The 24507-nt window shown below is 41.7% G+C and overlaps 1 protein-coding gene across 5 annotated transcripts in view; it reads right to left on the reverse strand.

The window, feature by feature from the left end:
* Positions 1-24507, reverse strand: part of LOC139535595 (extracellular sulfatase Sulf-2-like) — a 59447-nt gene that overhangs the window by 29525 nt on the left and 5415 nt on the right. For 4 of the 5 annotated variants that reach the window (XM_071335166.1, XM_071335167.1, XM_071335168.1 and 1 more), the window contains one exon: positions 17880-17936. The exons of the other annotated variant lie outside the window; for it this stretch is intronic. The gene's annotated coding sequence lies outside the window, so the exon portion shown is untranslated. The remainder of the gene's footprint in view (positions 1-17879; positions 17937-24507) is intronic. 5 annotated transcript variants of the gene reach the window in all.

Here is a 24507-nt window from a genome sequence, read left to right on the forward strand (position 1 = left end):
CCCCCTCTCCCATCATCCATATTATACATAATTGCTTTAATTCCTCTGATGAGACAGGGAGAGAGAGATAAGATGGCCGATGATTGGGTTGTTGGATTAATGAGGAGATGAATGTGAAATGGTCTCACTAAAGACAAAAGACCCGTTCATGATAACAAAAAGCTCAGACAGACCCCTGTGGACTAGAAACAAGACACAGCATATACACACAAGACACAGAATATCAGACTTCAAACAGCACTCTGCTGGAGTGTGATAGACAGTACAAAGGCACAGAGAAACATCTCATTAACTAGCCGCGCTTAGTGAAGTGAACACGAGAAGATCCAAAACGATCAAGATGTTTTTCCCCTGTCTCCACCAACATCACTCTGCCTTGTCCCTTACCTCAACAACAACAACAAAAAATCATGCTTTTGACACCTCTCACATTTACATGTGCTTATTTTGATGTAATTCAGTAATCAATGTTGTTGCAGGGATGTGCTTTTTAATAATAGAAGGAGTGAACTCAGTCATCATCTCTTGGGGACCAGTGGAGTCTTCTCTATCGGTAACAGGGTGGGATGTGAGCGCTGCGGATTGGGGCCTGCCCAACAGAGGCCACCACCGTGTGAGGTGACCCGGTGGGGTCAGGCCACTTAGTCCCCCTCCGCGCTCCCAGTGGTACGCCAAAAATAACATGGAGGTGGTAGCAAAAACAGAAACAGAGCCTTGATTGTGCCGAAGGCAGGTTCGCCCCCCCCCCCCGCATCTCTGGGCCTCGAGGAAGAAAATGTAAATGGTATTTTGTATTTTGTTTCAGTCTGGATGGGTTTATTCTAGCAGCGGGTAAAACTCTAGCTGATTAAGAGTCAATGAGTGCTCTCTGCTTTCCCCTGCTATAGCCTATTGTGTTGTTGTGTAAGGGAGAGCTGACATAGGGGGACGTGTCCTACTGTGCGGTACCATGGTTTATTTCACTGGGACGGACGCTGATGGCTGAAACAAGTGACTGAGCTGGTCGACAAGACAACCTGCTGAGTGATCGGGCCGTCTTATTGGCACTTATTGACCAGAAGCAAAGCCCCCCCACAATTTGTCACATGTAAACTAAACGGATTATACATTTGGTTTTGTCCTGCTACCAGTAACAACCCAGCTAACAAATCTAGGGAGAAAGAACGTTTTTGTAATGTTAGCCATAATGTTCCTCTAATGTTTGAGTGTCCAGTTTCCGTTAGTTAGGGTAACATTCTATCTGTAGCAAGGTTTCCATCCAATTGGCAACAGATTTCCATGCGAATATTCTAAAATAGCATAAAGAAAATATGTTTCCACCAAACTAAAAATCAGTGTGTGATGAGGTAGTGCACCCAAAATGTACTTTTTTTGTGTAGCGAATCCAAATCTAAAGTTTTCAACTCTACTGATAGTTTTGTCACAAAAACTCTTGCATTAAATAGCAAATGTGCCTACTCTGGTCTTGGCACATGCGCTCCAGCCAACAGATCGCAGATAAAGTGGGGGTAGGAGTTCTTATGTTATGGATAAGAGCGAGAATGTTTTATTTGTCAAAACGTCCGGCAAGCATCAATCATCATGTCCCCAGAAGAAGACCCTCAACATTTATTGGAAAGATTATTTATTATTTTATTTAACTAGGCAAGTCAGTTAAGAAGAAATTCTTATTTACAAAAAGACTTTTGACATTAATTGGAAAGGAGCTATACATTTTGAATGTCTTATTCTGATGATTGATGCTTGACTACCGTTTTGACAAATAAAAACATTCTCGCTTTTCTTGTGCCTATATCAGTTCTTTTTAAGTCTTAATTCTAACAGTTTATATTTTTACACTAAATGGCCAAAAGTATGTGGACCCCTTCAAATTAGTGGATTCGGCTATTTCAGCCACACCGCAACAATGTTCCAACATCTAGTGGAAAACCTTCCAGCAAGAGTGGATGCTGTTATAGCAGCAAAGGGGAGACCAACTTCATATTAATGCCCATGATTTTGGAATGAGATGTTCAGGTGCAGGTGTCCACATACTTTTGGCAATGTAGTGTATCATATGAGTATATTTTTCAAGTCAAATAGGATTCCATCAACATTTATATAATGTCCAAAAGCTTTCAGGTCGAAAATTTGTGATAAACTTTTAAGTTGCATCTTTGTTCCAAGATGACGTAGCAGTCGGACATTCGGTTTTTGTCTTGTCCAGTATATATATCGTTTTCTTTGTATATATTTCGCAAATATTTTTTATTTTCATTATCTCAATGTCCATCTATGGACTGAACATACTCTCCTGTAACCCGCCTCACCCAATGTGGTACGGATCTGCTATTTTTTATACTTTAGAACCCGGAACCCCCATCAGAAGCTAGCCAGCTAACTAGCTACTAGCTAGTAGTCAGTTAGCCACTGCTAGCGGTCATCACCGTTAACTCGGACATCAGTCAGCCTCAGCCCGGTCAATTCCTGCCAGTCTGCACAGCGCGATATCAACCCAGAGCATATCGGACTGCTTTTCTCTACCACATCTCCGGATTCCTACAGCAAGCCCTGAACCTTTACACCGGATCATCGCAGCTAGCTAGCTGCCATCCGAGTGGCTACTCCGGGCAAACGTCTCCGTCGCGAAGCAAGCACCAGTTAGCCTGGAGCTAGCCTGGAGCTAGGCCCATCTCCCGGCTAGCCGAAGAGATCCATCAGCCAATTCCTGGGCTACAGTACCTCTTTAGCCAATTGGCCTGGACCCCTTTACTGCCGACAAGGAGCCCCGCTCTCATTTGTTGCCTTCTGTAACCGTAAAAGCCTTGGTTTCATGCATGTTAACATTAGAAGCCTCCTCCCTAAGTTTGTTTTATTCACTGCGTTAGCACACTCCGCCAACCCGGAGGTCCTAGCCGTGTCTGAATCCTGGCTTCGGAATACCACCAAAAATCCTGAATTTTCATCCCTAACTATAAAATTTTCCAACAAGAAAGAACTGCCAAAGAGGGCGGAGTTGCAATCTACTGCAGAGTTCTGTCATACTATCCAGGTTTGTGCCCAAACAATTCGAGCTTCTACTTTTAAAAATCCACCTTTCCAAAAACAAGTCTCTCACCGTTGCCGCTTGTTATAGACCCCCTTCAGCCCCCAGCTGTGCCCTGGACACCATATGTGAATTGATTGCCCCCCATCTATCTTCAGAGTTCGTACTGTTAGGTGACCTAAACTGGGACATGCTTAACACCCCGGCCGTCCTACAATCTAAGCTAGATACCCTCAATCTCACACAAATTATCAAGGAACCTACCAAGTACAACCCAAAATTCGTAACCATGGGCACCCTCTTAGATATCATCCTGACCAACTTTCCCTCTAAATAAACCTCTGCTGTCTTCAACCAGGATCTCAGCGATCACTGCCTCATTGCCTGCGTGCATAATGGGTCCACGGTCAAACGACCACCCCTCATCACTGTCAAACGCTCCCTAAATCACTTCAGCGAGCAGGCCTGTCTAATCAAATTGTCCCGGTTATCCTGGAAGGATATTGACCTCATCCCATCAGTAGAAGATGCCTGGTTGCTCTTCAAAAGTTCTTTCCTCACCATCTTAAATAACCATGCCACATTCAAAAACTATAAACAGATATAGCCCTTGGTTCACCCCAGACTTGACTGCCCTTGACCAGCACAAAAACATCTTGTGGCCTTCTGCATTAGCAATGAATAGCCCCTGCAATATGCAACTTTTCAGGGAAGTCAGGAACCAATATACTCACTCAGTTACGAAAGCTAAGACTAGCTTTTTCAAACAGAAATTTGCATCCTGTAGCACTAATTCCAAAAAGTTTTGGGACACTGTGAAGTCCATGGAGAATAAGAGCACCTCCTCCCAGCTGCCCACTGCACTGAGGATAGGAAACACTGTCACCACGATAAATCTACGATAATCGATCATTTCAATAAGCATTTTTCTACGGCTGGCCACGCTTTCCACCTGGCTACCCCTACCCCGTCCAACATCTCAGCACCCTTGCAGCAACTTCCCCCCCCCCCCCCCCCCAGCTTCTCCTTCACCCAAATCCAGACAGCTGATGTTCTGAAAGAGCTGCAAAATCTCGATCCCTACAAATCAGCTGGGCTAGACAATCTGGACCCTCTCTTTCTAAAATGATCTACAGAAATTGTTGCAACCCCTATTACTAGCCTATTCAACCTCTCTTTCGTATAATCATCTGAGATCCCTAAAGATTATTAAGCTGCTGCAGTCATCCCCCTCTTCAACGGGGGAGACACTCTAGACCCAAACAGTTATAGACCTATATCCATCCTGCCCTGCCTTTCTAAAAATCTTCAAAAGCCAAGTTAACAAACAGATCACCGACCATTTTGAATCGCACCGTACCTTCTCCACTATGCAATCTGGTTTCCGAGCTGGTCATGGGTGCACCTCAGCCACGCTCAAGGTCCTAAACTATATCATAACCGCCATCAATAAAAGACTGTACTGTGCAGCCGTCTTCATCGACCTGGCCATGGCTTTCGACTTTGTCAATCACCGCATTCTTATCGGCAGACTCAATAGCCTTGGCTTCTCAAATGACTGCCTCACCTGGTTCACCAACTACTTCTCAGATAGAGTTCAGTGTGTCAAATCGGAGGGCCTGTTGTCCGGACCTCTGGCAGTCTCTATGGGGGTGCCACAGGGTTATATTCTCAGGCCGACTCTTTTCTCTGTATATATCAATGATGTCGCTCTTGCTGCTGGTGATTCTCTACGCAGATGACACCATTCTGTATCATCTGAACATCTATCACTCCAGTGTTAATGCTAAATTGTAAATATTTCGCCTCTATGGCCTATTTATTGCCTTACCTCCCTACTCTTCTACATTTGCACACACTGTACATAGATTTTTCTATTGTGTTATTGACTGTACGTTTGGTTATGTGTAACTCTGTGTTGTTGTTTTTGTCGCACTGCTTTGCTTTATCTTGGCCAGGTCGCAGTTGTAAATGAAAACTTGTTCTCAACTGGCCTACCTGGTTAAATAAAGGTGAAATAAAAAATACAAATATACATTTTTTGAAAATGTCTACATTGGTCAGTCCAAAATGTATTTTTAATTCTGTCATGGAAATAATTGCATTTCCTATTACCACGTCATCCATGTGTACCAATTTATCAGTGAATTCTGAAACGCTATCAAAGGATTGTTCCATATGGGTTTGTTTTTAGGGAGTGATATTGGTTCTTGTATTATCTGTTTCATGAAAATATTCTGGAGATGAGCATGCGCATCTTCAATATGTACCCATTGTTCCTCTTTAGTGCATTTACAATATGTCGCAAGTAAAAGCCTTGGGTAGCGAGTTGATACAATTCCAATTCTGTAAGGTTAAAACCACCCTCAGACTTAGGGACATTTAAAAAGTTTTATTTGCCCATATGAACTCTGTTATGGCAGAGCATACTTTTTCAGGGAATGTCTTCGGTGGTGTAATTGGTATTATCGAAAATAAATATAAAATGTTTGGGAGCCATGCCATTCTAAATAGGTTTATTCTAACTGTAAGATTTATGGAGAGATTATTCAATTTAATTAGATCTGCTTTCATGTTACTGAGTAATGGGATAAAGTTATTTTTATATATTTGTTGTTTGTTGTCACTTATCACGTGTCCTAAGTATTTATTATTTGTTGTGGTCCACTTAAGGGATTGCTGTTGTTGTCCACTTATTTTCTTTTTTCCTATTGCCATTAGGAAAAAAACGTTGATGTTATTTTATATCCTGAGATTTTAGAGTATTCCGAAAATATATATATATATTTTTTACCCCTTTTTTCGCCCCAATTTTGCAGTATCCAATTGGTAGTAGTTACAGTCTTGTCTCATCGCTGCAACTCCCGTATGGACTCGGGACAGGCGAAGGTCGAGAGCCATGCGTCCTCCGAAACACAACCCAACCAAGCCGCACTGCTTCTTGACATAATGCCCATCCAACCCGGAAGCCAGCCGCACCAATGTGTCAGAGGAAACAACGTACACCTGGCGACCTGGTCAGCATGCACTGCACCCAGTCCGCCACAGGAGTCACTAGTGCGCAATGAGACAAGGATATCCCTGCCGGCCAAACCCTCCCTAAACCAGACGACGCTGGGCCAATTGTGTGCCGCCCCATGGGCCTCCCAGTCGCAGCCGGCTGTGACTGAGCCTGGGCTCGAACCCAGAATCTCTGGTGGCACAGCCTTAGACCACTGCACCACCCGGGAGGCCCTTCTGAAAATATTTTTAACAGGGGGCATTAAGTTTTCAATATTAGTCAGATATATCAGGACATCGTCGAAAAATAAATGTAGTTTATATTCATGTTTACCAATACTGATACCTGTTCTGTCTAATTCTTTCTGCAAGTTCAATTGCCAGCGCAAACAGGAGGGGGGAGAGAGGACATCCCTGTCTCGTACCCCTTTCTAAAGAAATGTCATCAATTTCATAATGTATTATTTGTATATATTTTTGCTTTAAGATATTTATATAATATTTTTATGAAATTTGTTATTTTAGCTGGAAAGTTGAACGCTTCCAAAGTTTTGAATAGAAAAGGCCACTCAAGACGGTCGAAAGGCTTTTCTGCATGAACAGCCATTATTGATAAATAGAGTATTGTATTCTACTAAAACATGTTTTTGCATTTGTTTGTATTTGCCTATATTAAATAAACCCTTTTTCATTAATATGTATCAAGTCTAGTAATATTTTTACCATTCTGTTGCTTATTGCGCACAATTGGCCCAACGTCGTAAGGGTTTGGCCGGGGTAGGCCGTCATTCTAAATAAGAATTTGTTCTTAACTGTCTTGCCTAGTTAAATAAAGGTTAAATAAACAAAATAAATGAGTTTTGTTATAATTTTATTGTCGCAATTTATTAAAGTTATGGGTCTGTAATCTGCAGGGGACTCTCCAGCTTTTCCTGGTTTTAATATAACTGAAATAACTGTTAGATACATGGAACTTGGAAGCACTGAATTGAGTGGCATGTGTGATGTCATTTGAGTAAATAAGGTCTCTGCTTTGTTCCAGAATATCAAATAGTATTATATGAGAAAGCCATCTATCCCTGGTGCTTTTCTCCACGTGAATGTTTTCAGTGTCTAATATTTATTTTTGTGTGATTTCCATTTTTAGTCATTATTTTTTTTATCTGCTAATAGTTGCTTCAGGGATTAGTCCAACTGTTATTTAATTCTGATTTATATAGATTTTCATTGAAGCTTTTAAAATTGTTATTAATAGCGTTGTTGTTTCTAATTAAAGCATTTGTATCATTTTCTTCAAAAATTATAACTGGTTTGGCGTGTATTCATTTGTGAGGGCTGAGAGGTGTTTATCAGTTTTTTTCCATTAACTAGTATGCTTTATTTGAGTTTAGCCTGTAGTTGTTGGCTCTCTTCAAAAGTAAAAGATTCAAAAAGAGTCAATGTGCGGGGGCACTGGTTAGTTGAGGTAATTTAGATAATATGTACACGTACATGTAGGTAGAGTTAAAGTGACAATGCATAGATAATAAACAGAGAGTAGCAGCAGCTTAAAAGAGGGTTCTGGGTAAACCTTTGATTAGCTGTTCAGGAGTCTTATGGCTTAGGGGTAGAAGCTGTTAAGAAGCCTCTTGGACCTAGACTTGGCACTCCGGTACCGCTTACTGTGCAGTAGCAGAGAGAACAGTCTATGACTAGGGTGGCTGGAGTCTTTGACAGTTTTTAGAGCCTTCCTCTGACACCGCCTGGTATAGAGGTCCTGGATGGCAGGAAGCTTGGCCCCAGTGATGTACTGGGCTGTACGCATTATCCTCTGTAGTGCCTTGCGGTCGAATGCCAAGCAGTTGCTGAACCAGGCGGTGATGCAACCCGTCAGAATATTCTCGATGGTGCAGCTGTAGAACATTTTGAGGATCTGAGGACCCATGCCAAATCTTTTCAGTCTCCTGGGGGGGAATATGCTTTGTCATGCCCTCTTCACGACTATCTTAGTGTGTTTGGACCATGATACTTTGTTTGTGATGTGGACACCAAGGAACTTGAAGCTCTCAACCTGCTCCACTGAAGCCACGTCGATGAGAATGGGGGCGTGCTCGGTCCTCCTTGTACTGTTTTCCACAATCATCTCCCTTGTCTTGATCACGTTGAGGGAGAGGTTGTTGTCCTGGCATCACATGGCCAGGTCTCTGACCTCCTCCCTATAGGCTGTCTCATCGTTGCTGGTGATCAGGCCTACCTGTCATCGGCAAACTTGATGATGGTGTTGGAGTCGTGCCTGGCAATGCAGTCATAAGTGAACAGGGAGTACATGAGGGGACTGAGCACGCACCCCTGAGGGGCCCCCGTGTTGAGGATCAGCGTGGAGGATGTGTTGTTACCTACCCTTACCACCTGTGGGCGGCCCGTCAGAATGTCCAGGATTCAATTGCAGAGGGAGGTGTTTAGTCCCAGGGTCCTTAGCTTAGTGATGAGCTTTGGGGGCACTATGGTGTTGAACGCTGAGCTATGGTCGAATTGCAGCAAATAAAAACCACTTCTAAAGGACACCAATAAGAAGAAGAGACTTGCTTTGGCAAACACTGTGTCTTTGTGAGACGCATAGTAGGTGAACAGATGATCTCCGCATGTGTGGTTCCCACCATGAAGCATGGAGGAGGTGTGATGGTGTGCTAGTGCTTTTCTGGTGAAACTGTCTGTGATATATTTAGAATTCAAGGCACACTTAACCAACATGGCTACCGTAGCATTCTGCAGCGATACGCAATCCCATCTGGTTTGGGCTTAGTGGGACAATAATTTGTTTTTCAACAGGACAATGACCAAATCCCCCTCCAGGCTGTGTAAGGGCTATTTGACCAAGAAGGGAAGTGATGGAGTGCTGCATCAGATGACCTGGCCTCAACAATTACCCGACCTCAACCCAATAGAAATGGTTTGGGATAAGTTGGACCGCAGACTGAAGAAAATGCAGCCAACAGGTGCTCAGCATATGTGGGAACTCCTTCAAGACTGTTAGAAAAGCATTCCAGGTGAAGCTGGTGGAGAGAATGCCAAGAGTGGCAAAGCTGTTATGAAGACTCCCAAGTGGCGCAAAGGTCTAAGGCACGGCACCTCACTGCTAGAGGCATCACTACAGACCCTGGTTCGATTACAGGCTGTATCACAACCGGCTGTGATTGGGAGTCCCATAGTGCGGCGCACAATTGGCCCAGCATCGCCCGTGTTAGGGTTTGGCCGGGGTAGGCCATCATTGTAAATAAAATGTGTTCTTAACTGACTTGCAAGTTAAATAAAGGTTAAATAAAATAAATAAAAGGCAAAGGGTGGCTACTTTAAAGAATCTAAAATCTTAAATATATTTTGATTTGTTTAACACTTTTTTTGTTACTACATGATTCCATATGTGTTATTTCATAGTTTTGACGTCTTCAATATTATTCTACGATGTAGAAAATAGTAAAAATAAAGAAAAACCCTTGAATGACTAGGTGTGTTCAAACTATCGACTGGTACTGTACGTATTGAATACATTTCGGTTCTTGAATATGCGCTCTGCTTATTCTCCATATTCTGTCTCTAAGTGTATTTTCTGTTGGTGTAATTGAGCATGATACATTAGAATGATCCGAATTTTACTATATTTTAGAACCCAGTATATTGTTGAGTGCATAAAAAAATGTATTCCATTTTTTAAATCTTGAATGTAGTCAATTCTTGAATAGCTTTTCTTAATTTGAGAAACAAAAATTGTTTTTTGTATTTGGGAATGATAATCTCCAGGTGTCCTGTAAAATACTTGGTTAGATTAAATTTTTCAGCCTCTTTGGGGGTTATTTGAATTGTTTTTATTGCTATGTCTGTATAACTTGCTGAATGCTTGACTTAGCTCACCTGCTAAAATAATAGTTCCTGTCTGGGTTGGATCTAATAAAGCTTGAATTCTATCTAAAAACCCCAGGTTTGCCCCTGGGGGATATAAAATGAAATCAATGTGTATTTTTCCCCATATAAGGTACAATTCAAAATTAGGAAACATCTAAATCTGTATGCTGGGATATAAGGGAAAAGGATGTATTCTTATTTATCAGGATGCCTTCAACTCTGCTGTTACTACAGTAGGTGGCAGCATAAGCCTCTCCAACTCAGCTCCTCTTTAAATATAACATTTCAACAACAACAAAAAATAAGTGTAGCTCTTGCAGAAAAAACACATCTGCAGACAATCTCTTTAAATGTTCAAGAACCTTGTACTTTTTTTGCCATCATGAAGCCTGTGCATATTCCATGTAATAAATTGGATTTTGTTGTCCTTTTCTTGTATAGAATCAAAGTTAATCTTGTGTGCTCCGTATGTCATTGACGAACCAGATAAAACATTTTAGCAGACGTCATATGAGGGCGGTGGACATCACATGGACATGTAAGAGTCATAGTATGAATACATTGTTATTGTATGCATTACAGAAATTAAACGTGTTAACATGTAGGAACATGCAGGCTGGTCAAACATTTGACAGAGAACACACAAAAACAAAAACCCTTCTTTGTACTTTGAGGTATGTTAACCTGTTTGAATGATACTATTGAATCACTGTAAACAATACAAGGTTTTCTTGAGTGTACTTTTAACAGAGCTGAGATTTACTTCAAAGTGCATTCACCCCATTGCTTACACCTATTAAGGTGTTTCAGATTTACACAAGTGCCTAGAGAGGAATGGTTTAAAAAAAAAAAAAATCTGGACCCTACTCTCACATTAGTCACCCTAGTCTCACATTCTTATATGTTAATGTATGTCAAATATCTATGTTGAAAACACTATGATAAAAGCACTGTGTGTGTGAGTATCAGTCAGTTCACCAGTCAGGGCCTTGATTGGAACGGCAACATTCACAAGACACACAAATGTTCCTGCAACGTTCTCATTTAACTTCTTCGGGGTAGGGGGCAGCATTTTCACTTTTGGATAAATAGCATGCCCAAATTCAACTGCCTGCTACTCCTCCCCAGAATATAAGATATGCATATTATTAGTAGATTTGGATAGAAAACACTCTGAAGTTTCGAAAACTGTTTGAATGATGTCTGTGAGTATTACAGAACTTATGTAGCAGGCAAACCATTCAGAATTGTTATTTTTTTTAAGTCACTGTCTTTTCTATGAAATTTCATTGGGACACCAGATTTCTAAGGGACTTGTTTGCAGTTCCTACCACTTCCACTGGATGTCACCAGTCTTTTGAAATTGGTTGAGGTTATTCCTTTGTGTAATGAAGAAGTACGGCCATCGTAAATGAGGGTCACTTGAAGTAAATTGTTTGAGAGAGGCACATTACCAAAAAAGTTGCGTCAGTTTGTTTTCTTTTTGTATTGAACACAGATCATCCCGTCTTCAAATTGATCGATTATTAACGTTTAAAAATACCTAACGTTGTATTACAAAAGTAGTTTGAAATGTTTTGGTAAAGTTTACAAGTAACTTTTGATATATTTTGTAGTGGCGTTGCGCAAGTTGGAAGCTGTGTTTTTCTGGATGAAACGCACCTAATAAATTGACATTTTGGATATATATCGACGGAATTAATCGAACAAAAGGACCATTTGTGATGTTTATGGGACATATTGGAGTGCCAACAAAATAATTTTGTCAAAGGTAAGGCATGAATTATATTTTTTATTTCTGCGTTTTGTGTCGTGCCTGCAGTGTTGAAATATGCTACTCTCTTTGTTTACTGTTGTGCAATCATCAGATAATAGCATCTTATGCTTTCGCCGAAAAGCCTTTTTGAAATCTGACATGTTGGCTGGATTCACAACGAGTGTAGCTTTAATTTGGTATCTTACATGTGTGATTTAATGAAAGTTTGATTTTTATATCATTTTATTTGAATATGGCGCTCTGTATTTTCCCTGGCTATTGGCCAGGTGGGACGATTGCGTCCCACCTACCCCAGAGAGGTTAACGTGTCTAGAGCATTCCTACCATATATTCTGAGAACATGGCAACCATGTTCTGTGTATGTTTGGTGGAACGTTAATGGAATATTCTCCTAACCCACAGAAAACTGGAAACAGTAATGTTCGTGTAATATTTTCATTTCACGTGTCTAGAACTTTAATATCTTATATTCTGAGAACATGGTAACCACGTTCTGGTATCTTAGAAACATTCCTTGCATATCACAGGAACATTCCTATGAAAACGTTAGTTAATGACCTAATGAGACTTTTAAGGGAATGTTCTCTAAAGTTGTGGGAACGTTTGTTTGGAACCACATTATAGAGAGCGTGATAGATCCTAGTGGTCAGACTTTATTTGGATAGTCCGGATAGTCCATCTGTAGATGCTCTACAGATGGTCATAATATCAACAAACTATCTGTTGATAAGCAACTACTTGCTAAGTTTAGGGCTAGGGTTAGGTTTAGAATAAGGGTTAGGGTAAGGGTAAGGGTAGGTTAGAGTTAGGGCTAGGGTAAGGGTGAAGTTTAGGGTTAAGATAAGGGTTAAGGTTAGGGTTAGGGCTAGGGTTAGGGTAAGGGTGAAGTTTTGGGTTAAAGTTAGGGTTAGGGTTAATAGATAGATAAATGTTACTGGTAGTCTGTAGATAGTCTGCAGAGCATCTACAGATGGACTATGCAAATAAAGTGCTTCCATCCCAGCTTGAACCTCACTGGTAGAACCACATAAGTGATGGTCATGAGACCCCACTGCTTATTGTTTGTTTATTTCCAGTTTCCTATCAGTAGGTTACTAGCATTAATCAAGTTAGATCAACCATCATTGTCAGAGCACCACAGGAGAGAGATTTATATTGTCATTTGTTTTCTTTTAATTACTGCCCATTTCTCTTCCGTCATCAAATTAGTGCAGGGAGAGGCCACTCCTAATGGCCTTGACTTAATGATGATTACAGACAATATTGGTTTCGCCTTTCAGTAAACAGCCACTGGCTGCTGGAGAATAAATCACGGTGGGCTACAGATATATCAGAAGGCTTCAGTACAGAATGACACAAGTTTGGGCAGAGCTCTCAAAAACACTGGTTTATTTTCTTCTCCAACTTCTCCTAGGTCCTTTGGGGGTCCCATGTTCTTCCCAGGGGGGCACTTGTAGCGACCACAGCTTCCCACAGGGACAAGGATTATCTCCTGTCAGCTCCAGAGTGTCCCAGTGCTCAGCTCAGCCCAACCCAGCCTGCCTGTCTCGTACAGGGCCTGATAATGGGAACATGGGCGCAGTGGGGACAGTCTTATCTGCTGTTAAGCTTTCCCTTGGGGAATGGAGAGGCAAAGACCACTTATTTTCTTCTTCACTCCCTTTCTCCATCCTATTCCCCCCTTCTCTCTCTCCTTCTTAGCCTTTGTCGGTAGATTATCTGGCTTAGAAACACACACCCCAAACCCTGTCAGAACCACACAGGGGGTGAAGACTGGAAGGGAGATGGGAACATAAAGAGGGGAATAAGAGAGGGACCTCAACCACCCTATGTCCATTCCAATGCCTCCTTAGCCCCGGTAGAGAACCACTGAAAGGAATGGTTCAATAACACTGTTTCTCTGAGTTTTTGGTAATGCTCTATTTGAATATTTTAAAATCTTTGTTATTTGCCTATCAGGCTCAGAAATGTGACTAACAGACCACAGTCATAGTAATGGTAGCTTAATAGTCCATAGTCTACAATTACACACCTTGTGAAGCAACATAAACTCAACACACAACCCTTTGTCTCCACTCATATGATCCCATAGTGAACAGTCACTGTCCCCCTCTCTAACGGTACAGAGCCATCCCTACCCAATCCCTCCTTAAAGCAGCAGCCCAGACACCCCATCTGTCTGTCCTGACCTGTGTTTTGGCACATGAGGGTAAGTGTTCCAGTCTAACTGATCCTCTGGCTGACTTCCCACAGTGTTACAGCAGTCAGTCAGGCTGCCAGCAGCCTCCCTCCCTAACAGCCCAACCCAGACATCTCTCTGTGGCGCTGCAGTATTGATATTGCATAGGGTTGCCTAGCAGGCTTTTAATGAAGGCTCAGATTGATCGTGCATCAGTGGACCTCTGGATCATTCTGATTGCTATCATTTGTTTCTCCCTGCAGAGCTTGGCTTGTAATCTATATTGGGGAGCCAAGTGCACATGTACCACAGTCACACACACACATACAAGTATCAACCACCTGTCAACACGAAAAAGAGAAAAACAAGAAGTTGAGGAAGGAAGACAACTTGAGGGAGAGACCAGAGAAAGATCCAGAGAGACATGTGTGCTGAATCCTATGAATCAGAGTGACTTTTCCCCCCTCTAATGTTGTCTCGTTACCACCACCCCATACCTCCACCACGATCCCCACCCCCAGCTCAGAGTGCAAAAGTAACCACAGCCCATGTCAAGGTCAGTTCTGGGGAGGGGCTCCTGCATTTCTAATCAGGCATCCATTAGGCCCATGTCACAACCACACACAGCTGTCAGGACCCTGTGGCTGTGCTCCTGACCCTGCTACACCCACTAACTCTCTGGAGAGAGGGAGAGTGGGAGGGAGGGAGAGAGTGTGGTGGAGGTACAGTACAGCATGCCCTCCAGCTAGCCCACATTTCTATTGGCCTACTCTCAGACAGAACTACATGTCACAAAGCAATGTAATGACACGATGCAAACATGAATCTTGCATAAGGCAATAACTCTTTCCAGTAATGAATGCAGTTGCATAATGCCATAAATTAATACTTAACCGCTGATTCAATGAAGTCTTCTTCTTTTTTAAATATATTCCCCTCACATAATTTCGATTACCACTCTCTTTTCATTCCATTAAATAGGAATTAGACGAGCTTTGATGAAGATCAGCAGCCTTGCCTGTTAATTAACACAGCGTCAACGGGTAGAGCACAGCCCCATCCATCTAATGAAGTAATCACCAGACCAATGGCCGTCTCCCTGCCCCTCTCTTTATAAGCTCTCTCCATTCCCCCATTCCCTCTGCTCAGATGGGTGATAAAACAGGCGCAGGACATACACTCAGCTATTCAAGCATGTGAAATTATAATAAAGGCCTATCACATTTTACTGTGCATCACACTGAGCTAAAGGTCAATTAGATTCATGGAGAAAAGGAGCGTAGCGGATGGATGTCCTCTGGTAATGAACAGCATGTAATGCAGTGTGCCACTAATGTGTGGAGCAAGAAAAAAGCACTAAAACCAAAATGTGGAGTGGAGGAGCCAACTCAAGCCACCATAAATCAGTCCATAAATCAGGGGTGTCAAACTCATTCCATGGAGGGGCCACTGTCTGCTGGTTTTTGGGTTTTCCTTTCAATTAGGACCTAGACAACCAGGTGAGGGGGAGTTCTTTACTAATCAGTGACCTTAATTCATCAATCAAGTCCAAGGGAGGAGTGAAAACCCGCAGACACTTGGCCCTCCGTGGAATGAGTTTGACATGTGCCATAAATCCATAGTGTATAGGAACATACACAGAGATATACTGCCTTTCTATAGGAAGAGATTTATGTTTTACTAAAGCAGGATTCAATTATTAATGACCGCTATATAAAAGCAATAAAATGAACTGTATAATCCTTAAATGGAAGTCAAATGGAAGGCTCCCTAAACTGAAGCTTCCAGAAAGCGCAGCAGCAAAGGTTTATTTGCTACCACTTCATGCTTCATATAAGCCCCCAATGGTTGTTAATCATTACTGCGTGTAAACATTAAAGCAATGATGTTAGCAGCAGGAGACTTGGCGATTGGAGAAAAGCCTTTTGTGAGAATCCGGATATAAGACATTTCAGCACCGTCCCTCAAGAAACGTGTATGTAAGATGAGTGGTAATGCAAGTGGGCATTGCAGAGACTTAGTAAGAAGGTGAGAAACTGCCTAGTGCCTCCCCCAAACACATTTAAATCAACCACCTGCCAGCCTCCCTCCCACAGACCTTCCTGGTTCATGCCTCCCATTCAGCTGATGGGAGCTCAGAGCTAGAGACACAAAGAGAAGGAGCTGCTTCTGTGTCTATCTGTCTGTCCCATAACACCAGGCTGGCAGGCTGGCACACTGAGGGGTGCCTCTGTGTGTGGCCTGTACATTGGCACACACAGGGGCTTTACTGGGATGCCTTCCTGAGAGGCGGGCACCGGGCCCAATGTTGACAAAGCCTGGTATGGTCTGCTGTCACCCCATTCTGGGTGCATCCAGTGGAAAGAATCAATTAGACCGTACTACAACAGACCACTTTTATATTTGACTTTTAATCAGTGTGCAGGAGGAGAGCAGGGGCATGGAGAGAGGAAGCAGACCAGTGTGATGAGTGGTGGTGATCTGGTTAAATACGGTCAGAAAACAGACAGAGTGCTACTTCCGACATGAGAGGGGATCTGATATGAATGTGCTATGAGGAAAGAATAGCACCACAACGGTCAGATTCAGGGAGCAGAGAGAGAAGAGGCCCTTTGTGGTGAGCTATCAAAAGCACCTTACGCAACCGCCTGCAAGAAATGTAAAGATGACACATTTCTGGAGTCAGAAAACAATCAGGCTTGGTGAAGGGACAGTGATAAAAAAAAACTCAAATCACTTTAAAGTTTTGATGTGGCTGAGGCTGATCTCTTCCTTTGAAAAGTTTATTTAAGACTTCTTTCTCAGTGTTATCCAGCCTGCCACAGGCCTCCTCTGGCAGAGAGGAAGGGAAGAAAGGGAGAGGTGAACAGTGCCCGCCTCGCACCCTGGGGTTGATGTGGAGATCAGGCTTCAAACAGAATAACTCACCAAAGGGACATCATTCCCCTGTCATTCCTCTCCGGTTTTACAGACATGCAGAAAGTGAAAGTTAAGCCTCTTCTTTCAGGCCACTCTTTAGCTAACAGAAATGTACCTGAGCTGCATTTCAGTGACACTGCAGTAAACTACTGAATGAAGGCAGTAGTAGGTGAATATAGGTGACAGACCAATTAATGTCATCTGTAGTTTTTACAAATGATTACGAGGCTGTGAGAGGTAGGCAGCTGTGCACATATGGCTACATTTGTTCACTGCTGCTCATACAGCTGCCCAACTGTTCATATGGACTAGAATAGATTCATCTGGTACCTCAGTGTTATCTGTATAAAATAGACAGGTTTTCCAATAGGTCTACAGTCAATTTAAACAGCACAGTGTTATGTAGCTATGAATGTATCAGGTATGTGATCAGTATTGGTTGCATCATGAGAATATAACAGCTCAGCTTGTGGTATAAATCCATGCGCTGAGGGAATCCCAAACCACAGAGGGTTCTGCTGTTTCAGTCATTGATTTATAACTCTTAGCTTGGACATCAAGCCTGGGGGGCTGTCCCACTCAGATGCCCCTGATCCTTTCTTATTCAGGGTGAGTGGCAGATGGACAGATGAGTCCACCAGAGGGGTTGTGCTGTGGTTAAAACCAACGATCACCGCTTACTGAGACCACACAATCAACCCCAAACCTACACTATTCAGTCCACACAATTGGGCTTTGGTTTAACACCAAAGAAGCAGAGTATTTGAGGTGAAATATGTCACTCTGAATAAAGTGGTTTGAATGTGTGAGTTCTGTCTGGTGCTGATAGACTATTCCCTATGGTACACGCTGTGGTGTTGACAGTAGCCTGCTGTGCAGTTGTCTCTTTACAGCAGCCATGGTGATGCCATACTAATGAGTTGATGCTATTTCTGCTCCATGAGATGTGTAACCAGCTATGCAACAGTCCAGTACAACATCAGATTCACTCCACCCACTGACAGGCTTATGATGTTCACATCAAAGATGTACCGCATGCATACGCACAGAGACACGAACAAACTCATAGAAGTCAATAACAAGATGTAAACAAGTCTTACCTTCCTTTCCAAACAATGCTTCTCAAATATTCTCTCGCAGTGTTCAGAGACCAAGGTCTGGAAGTAAACACAGAAAGTCAAGAGAAGATGAAAAAGATCAGGGGTCAGACACAACATCAATAGAGAGCTGAAAATAAACCCATCAAAGTATTATTGTTACCCACATGAAAAAAATACTACAGTATACTATGGTATAAATACTGTAGTATTCACTGTAGTGTTTTTGCATACTTTACTGTAGTATTCACGGTAGTACACTGTAGTATTTACAGTTAACTATATTATAACTACTGTAGTAAAAGAAAACTGTAGTACATACTATAGTAACCCTTATGAAAAAAGATTGCAGTTAGAGTGTTTTAGTGTTTTCGTATAACTACGGTTAGAGTGCAGTATAACTGCAGTATGCTACAGTATGCTGATTGCAGTTACAGTGTTTTAGTGTTTTAGTACAACTAAAGTTAGAGTGCAGTATAACTGCAGTATGCTGCAAATACTGCATCCAAAATAACACCGTTTTTTTACTGCAGTAATGATGCAGTATAACTGCAGTTAAACTGCAGTACTCTGCAGTTACTGCGTCCAAAATACCACAGTCAACTGCAGTTACTGCACTGCACATGTAAGGGAATTAATGTAGTGTTTTGGCGGATTGTAGTATACTGTAGTATTTACTGTAGTTTTTTTGTAGATTGTAGTATACTGTAGTATTCACTGTAGTGTTTTTGCGTACATTACTGTAGTATTTACTGTCGTGTTTTTGTTTTATTATCTCTGACAAAAAAATTGAGGCTTTTTCTTTGAGGAAATACTATTTTCTATAACCTGTTGGGAACACAATATATGGTCTATAATTGGCATGTAGGTTTCTCAATGATGGATCGCAGAAATTGGGATATGGGGGAGGGCATTAGGCAGGGTGTATGCAAATGAAGTACTGTAGTATTGACTATAGTTAAAAAAGTGTAGGGTTTTTGCAGCTGTAGTGTTTTTGCCGACATTACTGTATTATTTGCTACAGTGTTTTTTGCAGAGAGTACTGTAGTATTTACTATAGTATTCTACAACATTCAATAGTAAGTACTACACATGATCGAGGATACTACAGTATGAAGTATACTACTCTACAGTATACTACAGTTTACTACAGAATTCTATAGTAAACTGTAGTATTTTCTCATGTGGCTAGTTAAAACATTGTCTTTTTCTCCCTGTTAAGGTGTCAAAGTGAGTGAATGCATCATACTCTTTTCATGCAGCCTATTCCTGATCTGGGATGCGTGTAGACCACATAAAACAGCCTCTGTCCATACTCCATTCTGGCTCTTTTTGGTGTTTACGCGTTACTCCATTACGGCTTATCCCCAACAGATGCCATACTCTATTGTTGTTCCTCATTAACAGATGCCTTCCACCATTATGATTCCTTCCCAGCAGATGACACTCACAACCACCGCTCCTCCCTCCCAGATGACAGAGAGGTGGATCAAACGACTGCTTTATGTCTAGATCCTATTTCACTATCAATATCATCAAATACCCAAAATATATTTTCAATAGACCAGCTCTAACGTCATGCACCTGTCAAAATGTCTGAGAAACAGAAATATCTCTGAACTCACCACGCTCTTTCAATCAGCAAGCTCTTTAAAAACTGGCTCTACTTCTAAAACTGTCTCGATCTCTAAAATAGTCTGTATGTCTTAAACTATCTATATTTGTTTTATTTTAGTGCCTGCTGAAGGCTTTGTTCTGTGCCTGGCTGTGAAGACAAGACACGTTGACAGTGTTGAAGCTATCTGCTCTTTGTTGTGATTGGCTGGGTGTCAACGTCCAGTGTGTAAACGACTCAGCCATGTTGCCAAACCAAGCTCTTATCTCCATAAAAGACAAGACTGAACACCGCACCAAACATTCTATTCCCATCATACCGGACTCTGACCTACAGCTCTCAGTAATGATATGACTCAACAAACATTTCATTCTTTGTTCTCTGTAAAATAATTCTGTGGTCCTAAAGTAGATAACGCTTTACACCACAGACACTAAGCAAGGGTAGCATTTTGGGAGTGTGTGTGCGCGTGCCTGCGTGTGTGTCAGGGGGTGTTTGATATTCTAAGAATAACACCTAAGCACCCATGGAGCTCAATGCCAGGTCATGCCAGCCACTCACGGGCATCAAAGGGAGGAGAGGCAGCGCACCTGTCTGTCTGTTTGTCTGTCCATCTCCAGATTCTATTTGCCACCCTATGCTGTGTTCTCAAAGGCAGCGATATGAGGCAGGTTAACACATGCCTGATAGATACAGGGGAAAGGGACAGGGTGTTCACAACACAAACATATTACTCATGTCAGGTTGAGGAGACAAACCCATATACCCAAAAGGTTTTATTTGGCCTACAAAGACACCCACAGACATCCAGTGAAACACACTTTCAAAAGTAGCTTAAAAACTATTCATTTTCCTCTTGTCTCACTAAAATAAAAAATATTGACAGTTGTAATACAAATAACAGGAGTGAGAGGCAATGGTTTCAGTGGACGGAGGGTGACAAGGCGATGGGACAACCGCAGCAGAGAGAAAATGCGACACCTGGTCTCTTCCTTGATTCGGATAAAAGGATGATACATCACAAAGTGACAGGGCAAAAAAAATGGTTACTACACAGAGGAAGGGGAACGAGAAGAAAAGTATATTTTTAGTACAAGTAAAAAATATTATTCTCCATCAATTATTGTCCCTCACTGCACTGCAACGTGAGATCTCATTGTTAGAAACATTCTCATATTTTCAGGACTAAAACTACATAGGAATTAAAATGTTCAGTGCACAATCCCCTACATGTAATAAGAGGTGGAGGGACTTCGGAGTATAACTGCCTGACACAGCGGTCTTTCAGCAGTTTGATTGTCATCAGGTCTGACTTAGAGGAAGCATCAGGCCGTGTTTCTGTGATTGGGTATGTTATCCTTCTCAACCACACCCCTGATTGATTTCAGTGGAGGAGAATGTTGTTCCTCTCCCCCGATTGATTCCACAACCCTTTCTCTCCCCCAATTAAGAGTTCAATGAGCGGAGCTGCGACTGGACTACTCAATTAGTACTGTCTCCGTGCCAATCCTTCCCTCACTATTCCACCCTCTGCCTCTATCGCTCCATCCATTCCCAGATATTGCTAAGTTATAGTTCAACAACTATTGTGTCTGTGATGATGCACAACATGGCTTTAGGGGGCCTGATGATCACAAGGTTAACTAGTGGATCGCACACTTCATGAAACACAACCAGAGGGGGCAATTCCTAATCTCTTGACCTAATTATGATGAATATTAAACAAAACACCTGAAGCTCAGTTTTCAAACTAATCTATGTCATTGAAATGTATGAGGCAGAATATCAGAGTGTATCTAACTAGCCTACGTGTTAACCAAGAAGACCAAAGAATTGTGAGGCTTAAATCAGAAAGAGAAGATTAGACAGACAGTGGGACGGGATGAGAGAGCCCACATTTGTCCATCCCTTGATCTGTCCACCTTGGGTCAGAGGCCCTAATGCACCAAGTACTAAACCGCTAATCCCCATGCTTTAGTGAAGTGAAAAATCCAATTTCAGAGATCTGTAATTCCATAAACCTTATTAGGCACCACAATGGCTGGACCAGGCAGGGAGTGGAAAGGAGGGAACGGGGAAGAAGATGACAGGCTTGGGAAGGGACCTCTAAACACCGGGAGAAAGAGAGAGAAAATGACAGGGAGAAATTGGGAGAAATGGAAATGAACAACCTGGCCACAGAGCATTTCATATTATTCTTTACAGAAATCTGAGACACTCAATTTAGTATGATATGTTACGTTTAATTTGATATCTATTAATTTGTGGTTGTCCATCACCCATTTTGTATAATATTACAATTTGTATCATATGTAAAGAATTATCAAAATCTACAATATGTTACGAATTTGCAAAATGTATGATATGTTAAGAATTCTAGCTAGGTGTCACGATCGTCAAATGGAGAGAGAGATGACCAAGGCGCAGCGTGTGCAAAATACATCTTCTTTAATTATAAGAAGAAAAATGAAACAAAACAACAAACGTGAAGCTATGAAAAACTAGTGCACACATAGAACATAGACAATTACCCACAAACACCTAAAGCCTATGGCTACCTTAAATATGGCTCCCAATCAGAGACAACAATAACCAGCTGTCTCTGATTGAGAACCAAATCAGGCAACCATAGACTTTCCTAAACACCTACACTCAACCATAGACATACCTAGACACATACACTCAACACAAACCCATACACTACAACCAACCATACCATATAATCACCCAAAACACACACATACCCCATGTCACACCCTGACCTAACTAAAATAATAAAGAAAACAACTAATACTAAGGCCAGGGCGTGACACTAGGTGGTTAGGTGGCCAATGTTAGCTAGTTGGCTAATGTTAGGTAGGCTAAGGGTTAGGGTTAGAGATTAGGGTTAAGGTTAGCATTAAATTTAGGAGTTAGGTTAAAGGGTTAAGTAACCATATGTTTTATGTAACCATACCAAACGTAACATATCATACTAATTTGAGTGTCCCGGATTTAAATGTACTATGTTACGTCTAGTCTATGAGACCAGGCTCAAATCAATGATGAGACGAAGCACACAGCAATTGGAGAAAATAGTGTCAGAAGCAGTTGTAATCTTGTTACTCATATAAATTGCTGAGTATTTGCTGTGGGCCCCTCAGGAATGCTTCCAAATAGATTTGCAGATGTGCGTAGGCCTACAGCTGTCTAAATGATGAACCACTGAATCATTACGAGAACCCATTCATCATTTACCTCTTTATCTGCAGTCATCATAACATGGAGTTGTAATGAAAATAGACAAACCTTCACTTGGTATGTTACAATATCTTCAAGCAGCAAAAGTTTAAATATAGGTTTCAGCAATGCTATCATTTGGACCCAGCAGCACCCCAAATGACTATTTAAATGCTCAAAGATGAGAAAACACAGGGAACTCATTGCCTCTGTCAGTAACATCACTCAGTCCTAATCTGATCACCTTTCTTCTCTTCTCCCTGTTGCTTACCATGGCGCCTTTAATATTGGTTCCAATTGCACCACTGCATCCTGTACTCATTTAATCATAGCATCGATGGGCCACTTAGCACCACTGTTATCTGAGAGCTGACATCGATTGTTGTCCCTCCCTGTTTTCCAAGAGGGAGGAGGGAAGGGAGGGTGTGTTTGTTTCAGGTTTGGGGTCAATTCCAATTTAATTAGAAATTCCAATTCAATTCTTGAATTTACACATGAAGTGGAGAATTTACGTTGAATTACATTTGAATAAAAAAAATCTTCAAGTTATGGAATTGGATTTGTAAAAACATTTAATCTTTGGAATTGAATTGGAATTCAATATTTTTATACTTCACAGTTCATGGAATTAATGCACATACTATCAAACCTTGATGGTAAGATATTTTTAAAATAATTTAAACATATATTCCAGCATAGTTACATAGGCTGTCTGAACAGTTGCATGATCAGCCTGGAAGCCTAATGGAATTTTATTCTTGGAATTTGTATAACAATGGAATTCAGAGGAATTGAGTTATCTCTGAATTCAAAGACTGACCTGGAATTTGAATTGATTGACATGGAAGTTACAGGGAGAGAGAATTGAAATAAAATATAATTTGTGGAATTGACCACAACCCTGGTTTGTTTGGTGCTACTGTCTTAATGGGGACCATAGTCAGCATGCAGAGAGAGAGGTATGAAATAGTAATGATGAAGATGGGTAGCTAGAGAGGAACATAATGTTGAAAATGGGGGTGGCAGTGACGCAGAGGATGATGATGACCATGATGGTAATTGGGATGATGATAAGGATTCTTGTGCCTTGTGCCCTCAACAAAAGCATATCATACTCAGAAGGGTTTCCGATCTCAAGATTTCTGCACTTGAAAATATGAGTGAAACTATCAAAGTTAATTTCATAAATAATTCAAAACCATGACGCCAAGGCAAAACTGATCAGAGGACGTCACAAAAGCAGCGATCTAGTTGAAATCAAAGCATGAATCTCACTGACAACACTAGTGATTGATATGTCCAGTGAAAGATGCAGGACTCTGAAGTCTCCACTCTGGGGCTGACTGGATGGGTGTAATTATATTTCAATGCAGGATACCTACACTGCTGCACCGTTCACATAGATAGCAGATTGAAATTACATTGCACAAGCCTCAAGACACACAGCATACACAGAAGATTGCAAACACACACACACATACACTCACCGGACAGAATTTTAGGTACACCCATCTAGTACTCTTTGTCTCCATAACAGCCTGAATTCTTTGGGGCATGGATTCTACAAGTCGGAAACATTCCACAGGGATGTTGGTCCATGCTGACACGATGACATAACACAGTTGCTGCAGATTGGATGGCGGTACACCAGCACCACCAGCCGCTACCGTTCACATCAGGCAGGATGGGCACATAGACTCATGCTGCATACGCTAAATCCTGACTCTACCATCAGCATGACTCAACAGGAAACAAGATTCATCGGACCAGGTGATGTTTTTCCACTCCTTAGTTGTT

Source organism: Salvelinus alpinus, chromosome 12 (genome assembly GCF_045679555.1).
Source record: "Salvelinus alpinus chromosome 12, SLU_Salpinus.1, whole genome shotgun sequence".
Taxonomy (NCBI): domain Eukaryota; kingdom Metazoa; phylum Chordata; class Actinopteri; order Salmoniformes; family Salmonidae; genus Salvelinus; species Salvelinus alpinus.